Source organism: Dama dama, chromosome 21 (genome assembly GCF_033118175.1).
Source record: "Dama dama isolate Ldn47 chromosome 21, ASM3311817v1, whole genome shotgun sequence".
NCBI lineage: Eukaryota > Metazoa > Chordata > Mammalia > Artiodactyla > Cervidae > Dama > Dama dama.
Genome location: NC_083701.1, coordinates 30283590 through 30299081, shown reverse-complemented (window position 1 = coordinate 30299081; position 15492 = coordinate 30283590). Strand labels below are relative to the sequence as shown.

Genomic DNA, 15492 nt, shown 5'->3' with positions numbered 1-15492 from the left:
GCCTACAGCTCAATAGAGCTTAGTTTTCTCCTTAATGTTATGTCAGTTCTTTTCATGGTTTGGTTAAAATTTATTTTCTTAGAGAAAAACATTCAATAAAAAAAATATAGCTTTTAACAAAAGTTTTGAATAAATAAAATAGAAGGGTGTTTAATTTGATTGTATCTTGCAATACTATAACAGGAATGAGTATACCATCAAATTCAATCTTCCATTTGTTAATTTAAGATACATAATGCAGGGTCTACTTCTCTGCTATATTTTCAACTTTGGGATTCCCATGATCTCTACATATATCTATTGTATATATGATCTCTATCATATATCTATTGTGAAAAGCCAGAGTCTACTACAATGATAATATCAATTTCAGAGAGTTGCTAAAATAATAAATGAGATATACCATGTAGCCTGCCAGGCTCCTCTGTCCATGGAATTCTCCAGGCAAGAACACTGGAGTGGGTAGCCATTCCCTTGTCCAGGGGATCTTCACAACTCAGCTATCAAACCCGGGTCTCCTGTGCTATAGGCAGATTCTTTGCCATCTGAGCCACTAGGGAAGACCACGGAAGTAGTCACTGGCCTAAAACATGCTGTTTCACTAGAACATGGATTCTTGGAGATAAAGACCTTAGTATATTTCTCTTTAAGTCACTGGTACATAGCTTAGTGCCTGCACATTTTTCTGACTATGTTTGACAGAAATATAATTCAAATGAGCATAAGCAAAAATGAGAGTCTGTTGCTTTACTCTATCAAAGAAAGCATGATAGAACTGAGAACTCTGAGCACAAACCAAAGGGTGGTTGGCAAGGGCCAGGCTGAGCTGTGGGAAGGGCACCCTACTCTCCCCTAAGAGAGTAGGGCATGAAGCATTGAGGCAGGGGGACATGACCAGCTGCCCTTCACCGCCAGCTAGGAACAAGCACGTGGCCACTCTCCCACAGGCCTGCCCACGATCACTCATCCATAGAAATGTCAGCCGCTGGCATCCAGGGCCTGCAGGCCACCTACCACCAGGTCCTTGATGAGGTGGAGTTCCTCCTGCCTGAGAAATTGAGGCTGTCATACAGCCACCCAGCCGGTCCCACAGTGTTTTTCTGGGCTCCAATTACGAAATGAGGATTGGTGTGTGCTGAACTGGCTGACATGGCCAGACCTGCAGAAAAACTCAGCACAGCTGAAGCTACTGTTCTGGCTACAGGGTTTATTTGGTCAAGATACTCACTTGTAATTATTCCAAAACACTGGAGTCTGTTTGCTGTTAATTTCTTTGCTGGGACAGCAGGAGCCTCTGAGCTCGCTCATATTTGAAGATATAACCAAGAACTAAAAGCTAAAGCAAACAAATAAGAGTTCCTGATCACCCTAACAATCTTGATGTGGACATAGCCACTGAGACCTAGTCTGATTTATTATCTGATTGTTGATAAGGTGATGCTAATTGTGCTAACGTTTATCAGGCATAAACTCTAACTGTAATCAGGAGATAGTATTTATACTTGATTCAACAGGAAAATGGAGCAAACCTTTAATAAGACAAATACAAAAAACAAAACTGTGGGAAGAGTAGTTGGTTCAAAGGAATAGCTGGAAGATTTCCTCAAATCTACCAAGAGCTATATCTTTCATTTCTTTCCTCTTTGCAAATTGATTACATTCATCTTCCAAGTCTTAACATCCTGCAGCTTTCAACCTTTCTTTCACCAAGTCCAACAATCTTGGGTTTTCTTTGTCAATCTTAGGTCAGGTGACAATCTCTGTATCAATCAAATACGTTTATTTTTAAACTCCAGCTGAGTTTTATAATTGGCCCACTCATAAGTCATTTCACTATGATCAGGGGGTCATACAAACACACAGTAAGATTCCAAAGTAGTCATAAGGAAGAGGTAATATAAGTTATAAGATAAGAAGAAGCTGTAGACGTGATTTCCTCAGCAGACAGTGCCACAAATTTCTAATAATCTTGACATTTGATAAAAAAAAATTCCTTACCAAGTGTCTGTTATTTCATATTATAGCCCCCAAAATATAATCTAAATGTCATAGCTGTGTCAAGGCCCATTAAGGCCTTAGCCATGGTTGCACAATCAAATAAGACATTATCACAATTACCACATAACTAGTTCTCTCCACCACAGGAACTACTGCATTGACTTCTAATTTCTTTGTCTTGGCTCTGACTCCATGCTAGGAAGTCAGCAAGCCATGGGAAAAGATCAGGCATTTAGCACTCTTCTCTAATATGCTGGCAGGGAAAAGCTGACTAGCTTATACCATCAGAATTTCAGTAACCTAACAAGTAAAAAATAAGAAGTTCTATAAATTATGACCCATTATTGGTATTAACTGCCATGCAGGTAAGGACTATAAACTGTGGTCAGATTCTGCTATTTCAGCAATAAACTGTTCACCTGCCACTTACTCAAGAAGCATTTATTAAACCTCTGTTAACCTCTCTGGGAAGGATCCCCACACACATTCTCTGTGGTCACTGGCTCTGTCTTTCAGAAATATTTATTAAAGAAGCACTTGCTGAGCACCTGCCAAGCTCTGAAGAACAAAAGCTACACATAAATAAATAATTTGAATGCCAAGTGATAAGTTTAATGATGGATATGCAAGGGCTTGGGGTGAGTCAAGTAAGAACACGTAATCATCCTGGAAGACAGCACTGACTTCTTTGAGATGGCACTTGAATCATCTTAAGCAGTTAGTAGGAGTTAATCAGGCAAAAAAGAAGGAGGGGATTCTAGGAAAGTATGAATAAAGGAAAGCATCATGGTATGAGCAAGAAACTCACACTTTGGTGTTCCTGAAGTATAGACAAAAGGAAGTGAGTGACAAGAAAGGAGGCTGGAAGACAATAGGGATCCCATGGTGAAGAGCCTCGGATACCAGATTAAAAGAGCTTAAATTTAGCCTTAGGGAGAGGGAGAGACTTCCGTGGTAGCCCAGTGGTTAAGAATCTACTTTGCGGTGCAGGGGACTTGGGTTCAATCCCTGTCTGGGGAACTAAATGATAGTTGCTCAGTTGTGTCCGACTCTTTGCAACACCCTGGACTATACAGTCCATAGAATTCTCCAGACCTGAATACTGGAGTGGGTACCCTTTCCCTTCTAAAGGGATCTTCCCAACCCATGGATTGAACTCAGGTCTCCTGCATTGCAGGCTGAGCCACAAGGGAAGCCTAAAAATTCTAGACTGGGTATCCTATCCCTTCTCCAGCAGATCTTCCTGGCACAACAATTGAACCGGAATGCAGGAAGTGGATTGAACTTGCAATGCAGGAGATTCCTAGGGAAGTCCTAGGGAACTAAGATATCCCATATTCCATGGGGCAACCAAGCCTGGCCCATGGGACTGGCCCATGCACCCCAGTACTAAAGATCTTGCATGCCACAGCTAAGACGGAATGTAGCCAAATAAATAAGTAAATTATTTTTTAAAACATCTTTAAAGCCACTGGAGCATCTCAGTGTGAGGGGGTGGGTGGCGAGGGATAGAGCAGTCATCATTCATGTTTGTGAGGATCAGTCTGGTTGATGTGTGGAGTATTAATATGGCGGTTCCTAACGACGACTGACACCCAGCGTGGTTTGTTTCACTGCAGCTGGTGAGAGCAGCACCTGCATGGGGTTATATTCTGGGATATAACCCAGCAGCCAGCATACTTAAATGTAATCCCAAATTGTATTCCTTAAATAATCCCAAAGAGAATCTAATATCTTAGCCATAATTTCTCATTCCCTTTTTTCTCAGTATCTCTACCCGCCCCCCTCAGTTGCTCTAGTATTTTCTCTTCATGCCCTAATATTCTCTCTGCACTAAAGCTTGGGAAAGTATAATAAACATTCAGCAGTCATTTCAGTTCAGTTCAGTTCAGTTCAGTTCAGTCACTCAGTCGTGTCCGACTCTTTGCGACCCCATGAATCGCAGCACGCCAGGCCTCCCTGTCCATCACCAACTCCCGGAGTTTACTCAAACTCATGCCCATCGAGTCGGTGATGCCATCCAGCCATCTCATCCTCTGTTGCCCTCTTCTCCTCCTGCCCCCAATCCCTACCAGCATCAGTGTCTTTTCCAATGAGTCAACTCTTCGCATGAGGTGGCCAAAGTACTAGAGTTTCAGCTTCAGCATCAGTCCTTCCAATGAACACCCAGGACTGATCTCCTTTAGGATGGACTGGTTGCATCTCCTTGCAGTCCAAGGGACTCTCAAGAGTCTTCTCCAACACCACAGTTCAAAAGCATCAATTTTTTGGCTCTCAGCTTTCTTCACAGTCCAACTCTTACATCCATATATGAGCACTGGAAAAACCATAGCCTTGACCATAAGGACCTTTGTTGGCAAAGTAATGTCTCTGCTTTTTAATATGCTATCTAGGTTGGTCATAACTTTCCTTCCAAGGAGTAAGTGTCTTTTAATTTCATGGCTGCAGTCACCATCCGCAGTGATTTTGGAGCCCTAAAAAATAAAGTCTGACACTGTTTCCACTGTCTCCCCATCTATTTCCCATGAGGTGATGAGACCAGATGCCATGATCTTAGTTTTCTGAATGTTGAGCTTTAAGCCAACTTTTTCACTCTCCTCTTTCACTTTCATCAAGAGACTTCTAGTTCCTCTTCACTCTCTGCCATAAGGGTGGTGTCATCTGCATATCTGAGGTTATTGGTATTTCTCCCGGCAATCTTGATTCCAGCTTGTGCTTCTTCCAGCCCAGCGTTTCTCATGACGTACTCTGAATAGAAGTTAAATAAGCAGGGTGACAATATACAGCCTTGATGTACTCCTTTTCCTATTTGGAACCAGTCTGTTGTTCCATGTCCAGTTCTAACTGTTGCTTCCTGACCTACATACAGGTTTCTCTTAAATTCCCACTGGGTAAATGTTATAAGGGCCCCCTACTCAGAAGCAGAGAATATACCTTGACTCTCTAACATCCTACTGGATCACATCTTAAGTGAGTGCTGAAGAACATGCCTTCCTTGGGGTCTAGCCTCCTACCCATCAAAAGATGGGGACCTGAGGTTCTTTTTAAGTCTTGAAAGTCACACACTTTTCAAGTTCTGACTCATGGTTTTTTTGGTGGTAAAATTTAAAACTTATGGGATATATAGCTACATCTTAACTAGTCTGTGCTGCTCAGACTAGTGATCTGATTCATAGCTTTGCCCTGATTCTTCATTTGTATGTTCACCCAGGCGTCAGTGAAGGCTGGAATCCACCAGTGTATTAGTCCCACCCTGACCTAATCTTTGCACATACTGGCTGCATGCCGATTTCCCAAGAAACTCTGGATGATGAGCTAACATGAAGCGGCATTCCTAGGACGGGAATAAGACATACTTCTAAGAAGCAGTGGCAACCCCGCTTAGGTGCAGCGATGCACATCCATGCTGACCACCAGGGCAAAGCTGCAGGAGGTAGACCCTCTTGGCAGGAAGCAGTCGGAGATGGAGTAGATAACTGGTGAGCCAAAATTTTGTGAAACATATAAAATAAAGATGCACAACAACAGCATGCACAATTTCAGAGCAGTCGTGAAACAAAAAGCAGTGTGCACGCATGCATTGCATGTCAGCAGAGGAACTGTAGGGTTGGTGGCTTAGCAGAAAGACAGGCAGGAAGCTGGGACCGGCAGAGCAAAAAGCAGGTCCAGGTTGTAGACCTGGGCTGCACAGCAGGTCTGCAACCTGATAAGGAGCCAGGGGCCTGGACGCTCCTGTGAGTAAAGACTCGTGACAAAGCTGTGAATCAGATCACTAATCTGAGCAGCACAGTAACACTGGTCAGGGAAGATGGTAGGGTAGGAACCCATTAGGAAGGACAGAAACAAGTAGCCTTAAGCGCTGCAGAGAAAGGCCAGAAGAGTGGCTTGATGTTGCACCGGAAGGAGGGGGGCAGGGCAAGTTGAACAACGTTGAGGTTCGGAACACCGAAAGGAAACCCCAGTGTTGCGGGTAATCCACAGCCACAACTGGGACACTTCCTGTTTGCTTCTTTCTGAAACAGGAATTCATTCCCGGCTCAGTCCAGGAGCTATTGGTGGGAGAAGGCAAGAGGGTGAGTCTGCCAGGAGGAGGGAGTTTCCACAGAGAGATAAGAGAAGATCCTGACCATTTCACATAAGGAGAGCAGATAATTACACAATGGACTCTTTGAAACTCACACACCATACGGAAAGATATGTGATGTCTTTACAGGTGCACGTCAGCTCCATGACCCACTTTCAGTGGAACAGACGCTTATCCATGGTGGTTGCGGTTGGCCCTGAGCCAGTCAAGATATCTTGTTTCAGCCTTGCATGCGATCCATGCTACACCCTGAAACACTGACTGCCCCAGCGCAGCAGAGCAGTCTGCAAGCATGATTCACCCCAAGACGAATAGCGGTACGGCAGACGATCCCTCGAGACTTGGCCAGTGAAGTAATCTTCTTTCTGAGAGTTCAGGCTGTAGTTTGTTCATTGGTGTAGTTGCTTAGCTGGGCAGTGATAGCAATGTTGTTTGGGGTTTCTTCCTTCTTTTCTTTTCTGAGCATGAAGATCATTCGTCCACCTAGAAGCTTGGGAAAGAAACTTATCTCAAAGAGTAGAAGACAGAGTATGAGGCCAGGCTTAAGGCCTAGGCTTTCTGAGAGGATGACCAGGACTGGCTCAGTTGTTCAGAGGTCATTAGATTCCTTAGTGAGAGGGAAGAGGGGCACTCTATCTTTTGCTTACCGAGGAGCCTAAGGAGGGAAGGACTAGGAACTATGGGAAAGACTTGGGGGAGGGGCTGGGGTCAAGGGCCCTTCTCTCCTAGTTTCCTACCACGGTCTCCTGGGGACCTCACCTGTTACCATGGTTTTATTGTTTTTATTTTTTATTTTAAATTGCAGTATAGTTGATTAACAATTCCGTGTTAGTTTCAGGCGTACAGCAATGTGATTCATTTATACATATACATGTTTCTATTCTTTTTCAAATTCCTTTCCCATTTAGGTTATTACAGGGTATTCAGCAGAGTTCCCTGTCCTGTACAGTAGGCCATTGTTGTTATCTGTTTTAAATATAGCAGAGTAGACATGTCAAACCCAAACTCCTAATCTATACTTCCTCCTTGCCCTCCGCTGTGCTCTTTCTCCCTGGTAACCAAAAAATTCATCCTCTAAGTCAATGAGTCTGTTTTGGTTTTGTAAATAAGTTCATTTATATAATTTTTTTAGATTCCACATGTAAGCAATATCATACAATATTTTTCTTTCTCTGTCTGATTTACTTCACTTAGTATGATACTCTCCAGGTCCATTCATGTTGCTGCAAATGGCATTATTTCATTCTTTTTAATGGCTGAATAATATCCCATTGTATGTATGTAACACATCTTCTTTATCCATTTATCTGTTGGTGAACATTTAGGTTCCTTCGATGACTTGGTTTTTGTAAACAGCACTGTAGTAAATATTGGGGTGCATGTATCCTTTCAAACGATGTTTTTCTCCAGATATATGACTAGGAGTGGGATTGCTGTATCTTATGGTAGCTCTATTTTTAGTTTCTTAAGGAACCCCCATACTGTTCTCCATAATGGCTATACTAATTTACATTCCAAGAGTGTGAAAGGGTCCCTTTTTCTCCATACTCTCTCCAGTATTTACTATTGTTTATAGAATTCTTGATGATGGCCTTTCTGACTGGTGTGAGGTGATAGCTCATTGTAGCTCTGATTTGCATTTCTCTAATAACTAGTGATGCTGACATCTTTTCATGTGTCTCTTGGACATCGATATTTATTCTTTTGAGACATGTCTGTTTAGGTCTTCTGCTCAATTTTTGATTGGGTTGTTTGTTTGTTTGTTTTATATTGAACCACAGGTGTGCTAAGTCGCTTCAGTTGTGTTGGACTCTTTGCCACCCCATGGACTGTAGCCCGCCAGGCTCCTCTGTCTATGGGATTTTTCAGGCAAGAATACTGGAGTGGGTCACCATTTCCTTCTCCAGGGGATCTTCCTAACCCAGGGATTGAACCCATGTCTCCTGTGTCTCCTGCATTGCAGGTGGATTCTTTACCTGCTGAGTCATTCAGCTGTTTATAAATTTGGGAGATTAACTCCTTGTCAGTCTCAACATTTGCAAATATTTTCTCCCATTCTGTGGGTTGCCTTTTTGTTTTGTTTGTGGTTTATTTGTTTTGTTTATTTTTATTTGTTAATTTTTGTTTTTATTTCCATTATTGTAGGAGATGGATCAAAAAAGATATTGCTGTGATTTATGTCAAAGGGTCTTCTCTCTATTTTTCCTCTAAGAATTTTATAGTATCTAGTCTTACATTTTTATTTAATCCATTTTGAGTTTATTTTTGTGTAAGGTGTTAAAGAATGTCCTAATTTCATTTTTTTACGTGTAGCTGTCCAGTTTTCCCAGCACCTTTTATTGACGAGACTAGCTTTTCTCCATTATGTATTCTTGCCTCCTTTTTTGTAGATTAATTGACCATAGGTGCATAGGTTTATTTCTAGGCTTTCTGTCCTGTTCCATTGATCTATATTTCTATTTTTGTACTAGTACCATACTGTTTTGATGACTGTAGATTTGCAATATAGTCTAAAGTCAAGGAGCCTGATTCCTCTAGCTCCCTTTTTCCCCCCTTCAAGATTGCTTTGGCATTTGGGATCTTCTATGTCTCCATACAAATTTTAAGATTTTTTTTTGGTTCTAATTCTGTGAAAAATGCCATTGGTAATTTGATAGGGATTGCATCAAATCTGTAGATTGTCTTGGGTTTTGACAATATTGATTCTTCCAATCCAAGAACATGGTATATCTTTCCATCTGTTTAATGTCATCTTTGCTTTCTTTCACCAGCATCTTGTCGTTTTTGGAGTACAGATCTCTTGCTTCCTCAGGTAGGTTATTCCTAGGTATTTTACTATTTTTGATGGAGTGGTAAAAGAGAGCATTTCTTTAATTTCTCTGTCTGATCTTTTGTTATTAGTGTATAGAAATGAAATAGATTTCTCTGTATCCCACAGCTTTAAATGCCATCTGTATGTTGATAACCCCCATATCCCTTCCTCCAGATCAAACTTCCCCTTCCAGGTTCTAGGTGTATCTTCTGGTTTCCCACTGGACTTCCCCTTCTGTCTGTCTCACACACAGCTGAAACTTAATTAAAAAACCTGAATGCATTTCTGCTCTTTCTCGCAAGTGCATTCTCCCCTCAGATTTCCCCATGATGGTGTCATTAATTAAGACTTTCAATCGGGAAATCTAAGTCATACTTGCTTCCTCTTTTGCTCACTTCTCAGACAGAATCCAATAGGAAGTCATGTTGATTCAACCACCAAGAGGATGAGAAACCCCACTTTCTCTTCTGTGTCCTATGACCTATTCTTCATGCACTTTGAAACAAGGATGACTTGGAATTTCAATCATTTCATGTTATTCTCCCATTTAAGTGGCTTCATTATTTCATATAGAATTATATGCAAGCTCTCTATAGCCTTCCCTCCTGCCACTAACCATATCTCACTTCTTGTCTGGTATTCTTCTGCCCCTTGCTCACTATCCATCAGCAACTCTGATTTTCTTTTGTTTCTTCAACATACCTCCCCCAGGGAATTTGCATATGCTGTTCTTTCTGGCTGTAACATTCTCCCTTCCTTCAACTGCTTACATGATTACTGTCTTCTGTTTTTTTTTTTTTCCCAATTCACATCACCTCCTCAGAAAGGCCTTCCCTGGGTGGTCACTCTCCCCTATTATTCTGTGTCTGCCTCCTGCACTTTTCATTCCAAGAACATTTCACAATTTGTGATAATGCTTTATTTTTTTAATTAACTTTTACAGGAATATATATAGTTGCTTCACGGGTTTCTCTGGCAGCTCAGATAGTAAAGAATCTGCCTGTGATGCAGGAAACCTGGGTTTGATCCCTGGATCAGGAAGATTCCCTGGAGAAGGAAATGGCTACCTGCTCTAGTATTCCTGCCTGGGAAATCCCATGGTCAGAGGAGCCTGGCAGGATATAATCCATGGGGTTGCAAAGAGTCGGACACAGCTGAGCGACTAACACTTATAGTTGATTTACAATATTGTGTTTGTTTCCGCTGTACAGGGAAGTGAATCAACTATTCATATACATATACATGTATACACTCCCTTTTGGACTTCCTACCCATTCAGGTCACCCCAGTGCATTAAGTAGAGTTCCCTGTACTATACAGTATGTCCTCATTAGTTATCTATTTTATACATAGCATATGGTAATGTTTTAATTCAATGTTTTACGATCTGAACCCCAGCACCTCTCGTGCCTTGCATAGATATTCAGTATGTTTTTGCTGTTCCTGTTTGTTTCATGTATCTTACACCTGAATTCTACCATCATAGTTATCTAAAAGATCACTTGGTTGCCCAGAGTGTGTCCAGCCAGTAGACTAGGCGTATGGTTCCTGAAAGGGACACCAAGAAAGTATCCAGAAAGTGTGCTGGACTAAACGGGTTAACATATTAAAGAAAATTGCTCCATTACATGGGTAAAAATATTTTTCAGTTTGTGCTTCAAGATCTCATCCATTAGCCATTCATTCCTCATGAAAATGAGAAATCCCCTGCGTGTGCTTTAGACTTTTGCCCAGTACACATCTGATCACTGCATGAGGACAGTCCTCTGAGCAGGATGCATAAACTCAAGTGGTCGACTGGAAGCCTGGCAAGGGAGGCAAAGAATTCCCAAGTTGTCCTTTGGTGTAGGTCACAGACACACTGATACATTGTGAGCTTGGGTCAGAGTAAAGCAAGTAGCTCTATTTCTTGGTAATTAGACTTCACCAGTGTCCAGGTCCCATGCATCAGGCTGAAACAGAATGTACAAGACCTGCCTTCTTCCAGCGACAACTTAAAAGAATGAAGAGGGTCCAAAGCATTAGGGGAGGCTTAAAAAATCATTACCCAGCGCAGTGTAAGAGTATGTGCCGAAGTGTACGAGCAAAACCATATTAAGAGGAGAGGTGCAATTCAGACATAGAGAACAGACTTGGGGACACAGTAGGGGAAGGAGAGGGTGGGACGAATTCAGAGAGTAGCATGGAAACATAAGACACCACTCAGGTAAAACAGATACACAGTGGGAATTTGCTCTATGATTCAGGGATCTCAACCCAGTGTTCTGTGACAACCTAGAAGGGTGGGACTGGGTGGGAGGTGGAAGAGAGGTTCAAGAGGAAAGGGACGTATGTATACCTGTGGTTGATTGATGTTGATGTAGGGCAGACACCAAAACAATATTGTAAAGCAATTATCCTCCAGTTAAAAATAAATAAAATTTTTTTTTTAATAGAGGAGAGTTGCGATTAACCAAGAGTTAGGAGAGACAAGAACATGAGTCAAATCAAATCGGTAAACAGGAGCTGACCTTGGAGGGCACTGGATGGTCAGGCTGGGAGTTTCCCCCACATCCTGCTGCCGGAGACTCGCTTTTGTCTCTTCAGTCTGGTGGTTGTTGTTGTTCAGTCACTCAGTCGTGTCTGACTCTTTGCGACCCCGTGGACTGCAGCATGCCAGGCTTCCATGTCCTTCACCATCTCCTGGAGCTTGCTCAAACTCATGTCCATTGAATCAGAGATGCCATCGAACCATGACATCTTCTGTCACCCCTTCTCCTCCCACCTTCAATCTTTCCCAGCATCAGGGTCTTTTCCAGTGAGTCAGTTCTTCACATCAGGTGGCCAAAGTACTAGAGTTTCAGCCTCAGCATCAATCCTTCCAATGAACACCCAGGACTGATTTCCTTTAGGATGAACTAGTTGGATCTCCTTGCAGTCCAAGGGACTCTCAAGAGTCTTCTCCAACACCACAGTTCAAAAGCATCAATTCTTCAGTACTCAGCTTTCTTTATAGTCCAACTCTCACATCTATACATGACTACTGGAAAAACCATGGCTTTGACTAGATGGATCTTTGTTGGCAAAGTAATGTCTCTGCTTTTAATATGCTGTCTAGGTTGGTCATAGCTTTTCTTTCAAGGAGCAAGCGTCTTTTAATTTCATGGCTGCAGTCACCATCTGCAGTGGTTTTGGAACCCAAAAAATAAAGTCTCCCACTGTTTCCATTGTTTCCCCATCTATTTGCAATGAAGTGATGGGACCAGATGCCATGATTTGAGTTTTCTGAATGTTAAGTTTTAAGCCAGCTTTTTCACTCTCCTCTTTCACTTTCATCAAGAGGCTCCTTAGTTCTTCTTCGCTTTCTGCCATTAGGGTGGTATCATCTGCATATCTGAGGTTGTTGATATTTCTCCCAGCAATCTTGATTCCAGTTGTACTACATCCAACCCAGAATTTAGCATGATGTATTATGCATATAAGTTAAATAAGCAGGGCAACAATATACAGCCTTGATGTACTTTCCCAGTTTGGAACCAGTCTGTTGTTCCATGTTCAGTTCTAACTGTTGCTTCTTGACCTACATACAGATTTCTCAGGAGGCAAGTAAGGTGGCCTGGTATTCCCATCTCTTTAAGAATTTTCCACTGTCTGTTGTGATCCACACAGTCAATGGCTTCGGCGTAGTCAATAAAGCAGAAGTAGATGTTTTTCTGGAACTCTCTTGCCTTTTTGATGATCCAGTGGATGTTGGCAATTTGGTCTCTGGTTCCTCTGCCTTTTCTAAATCCAGCTCGGACATCTGCAACTTCACCGTTCATGTACTGTTGAAGCCTGGCTTGGAGAATTTTGAGCATTATTTTGCTAATGTGTGAGATGACTGCAATTGTGCAGTAGTTTGAACATTCTTTGGATTGCCTTTCTTTGGGATTGGAATGAAAACTGACCTTTTCCGGTCCTGTGGCCACTACTGAGTTTTCCAAATTTTCTGACATATTGAGTGCAGCACTTTCACAGCATCATCTTTCAGGATTTGAAAGAGCTCAACTGGCATTCCATCACCTCCACTAGCTTTGTTCGTAGTGATGCTTCCTAAGGCCCACTTGACTTCACATTCCAGGATGTCTGGCTCTAGGTGAGTGATCACACCATCTTGGTTATTTGGGTCATGAAGATCTTTTTTGTATAGTTCTTCTGTGTATTCTTGCCACCTCTTTTAATATCTTCTGCTTCTGTTTGGTCCATACCATTTCTGTCCTTTATTGTGCCCATCTTTGCATGAAATGTTCCCTTGGTATCTCTAATTTTCCTGAAGAGATCTCTAGTCTTTCCCATTCTGTTGTTTTCCTCTATTTCTTTGCATTGATCACTGAGGAAGGCTTTATTCTCTCTCCTTGCTATTCTTTGGAACTCTGTATTCAAATGGGTATATCTTTCCTTTTCTCCTTTGCCTTTGGCTTTCTCTTCTTTTCCAGATGTTTTGGTCATTGTGTCATTGTTATCAAATAGAGTCACTGAAGCCCTATCAGAATGGACTGCTAATCAGCTAACTTGATTGTAATATAATGAGATGGGGGAAATTATTATATAACATGTATCCTTTCTTGTGGATACAGTCCTGGGAAGCCTGTAAAGAAAAAGCAGTACTTCCCTGGGAGGGTATAGGTGCTTTGAAGTCTTCTGAGGAAAGAAGAGTCAAAAGAGATTTATTTGCAATTGAGGTGAGGCAGAGGGAGAAGGGAGGGAAAGGAAGAGAAGGGAAATGAACTTGAGCAAAAGTCATGTTTTCTGGAATACGATGAATTAAGCAAGGTGACTCGGTGACCTCATACACCTTCAGGAAATTTTACAAAATCACAAATGCTCGAGACGGCATTTCTTATGAAAACCAGTAAAGTAGCCAAATTCTGCATCATGGTTTTTGTGGGAAATAAAATAGAGACAATGAGCTCTGATGCTGGGGCCTGAGTCAGAGGAGATCTGGAGGCCTTAAGTGGGTGAGAGTCCCCAGAAACCCTGGGGACTTCCCCACCCTCTGAAAATGAGAGGCTTTGAAAAAAATTTCCCCCGGAGCACAGGGATAGAAAGGCCTTTAGATAAAATCAGTATCAGGGCAACTTTCATGGTCACAGGCTCATAATCTAATATTCTAGGGGTATTAACCCATGACTTATTTACATAAACACTACCTCCATTTGTAAGAAAGACAAGTAATGCTTGAGGCAGTATAACACAGTGTTCATGAGCACAGGCTCTGGGGTCAATTGCCTCCATCTAATTCTTGGTTTCACTTTTTGCCAGCTATGTGATCTTGGGTACTCTCTGTGCCTCGGTTTCTTCATTTGAAAAGTGGAGGAAATAAAAATACATAACTGTGAGCAAAGGGTTTAACAAAACCTATTATCCCTCTGTGAGACTCAGTTGACTCTCCAACCGATGAAAGTAGAAATGTCAACTGTGTTACTAGACACTGTTCTTCATGGTAACAGTGAACCCTGAATGGTAAAATGCATCCGGACTGGGATGAAGTAGAAAAAAATCTCTGAATGTCTGGTGAGCATTTATGGGCATGCCAAACTCTGGGTTTCCCTGAGTAGGGTGGTCCTTAAAACTAGGCTTGTACTTTTCAGGATCCTTGTAGTTCTATCTATAAAAATCCTACAGGAGATATGATCCAGGAATCATGCTCATGCTCCTTGCTATTTACTCAAATGAGCTGAATGCTTAGGCCCACCCAAAAACTTATACATGAATGTTTATAGCAGCTTTTATTCATAACTGCCAAAACTTGGAAACAATCAAATGCTTCAGTAGGTGAATGGGTAGACACACAGTGGTACCTCAGTGCTGTGGAATGTTACTCAGCAATAAAAAGAAATGAGCTATTAACCAGGTAAAGACATTGAGGGATGTTCAAAGCATATTGCTAAATGAAAGAAGGCTGAAAAGGCTACATATTATATGATTGCAACTACATGACACTATGGAAAAGGCAAAATCGAGAGAATGAAAATATCGGTGGTTGCCAGGCATCTGAAGGAAGAAGGAAGGATGAAGAAGTGGAATACATGGGGGTTTTAAGATAGTTAAACTACTCTGTATGAGGTTACCATGATGGATGTATGACATTATGCATTTGTCAAACCCAACGAATGTACTCCCAGAGTGAACCCTGATAATATACTAGGACTTCAGTTAATAACAATGTGTCTTCATTTATTCATCAAGTGTAATGAATGGACCACACTAATGTAAGATGTTAACAGTAAGGGAAACTATGTGTGTATGGGGTTCCTTAGTGGCTCTGCTGGTATAGTCTGCCTGTAATGCAGGAGACCCATGTTTAGGAGGAAATGGCAACCCACTCCAGTATTCTTGCTTGGGAAATCCCATGGACATATGAGCCTGGCAGGCTACAGTCCAAGGGGCTGCAAGAGTTGCACACGACTTAGGGACTAAACCTACCTACCTACCTATGTGTATATAGGACTGAGTACATGTGAACTCTGTACTTTCCTCTCAATTTTTCTGAAACTTAAAACTGCTCTAAAATACATCTATTAATTAAAAGGGGCGGGGGGAGCCATTCCAGAGGTATTGGCTCTGGTGAAGAGTGAGG

At 41.9% G+C, this 15492-nt stretch overlaps 1 pseudogene; it reads left to right on the top strand.

Moving 5' to 3' along the window:
* Nucleotides 1-975: 975 nt before the first annotated feature.
* On the top strand, nucleotides 976-1353 carry LOC133042303 (mitochondrial pyruvate carrier 2-like; annotated as a pseudogene).
* The last annotated feature ends 14139 nt before the right edge of the window (nucleotides 1354-15492 follow it).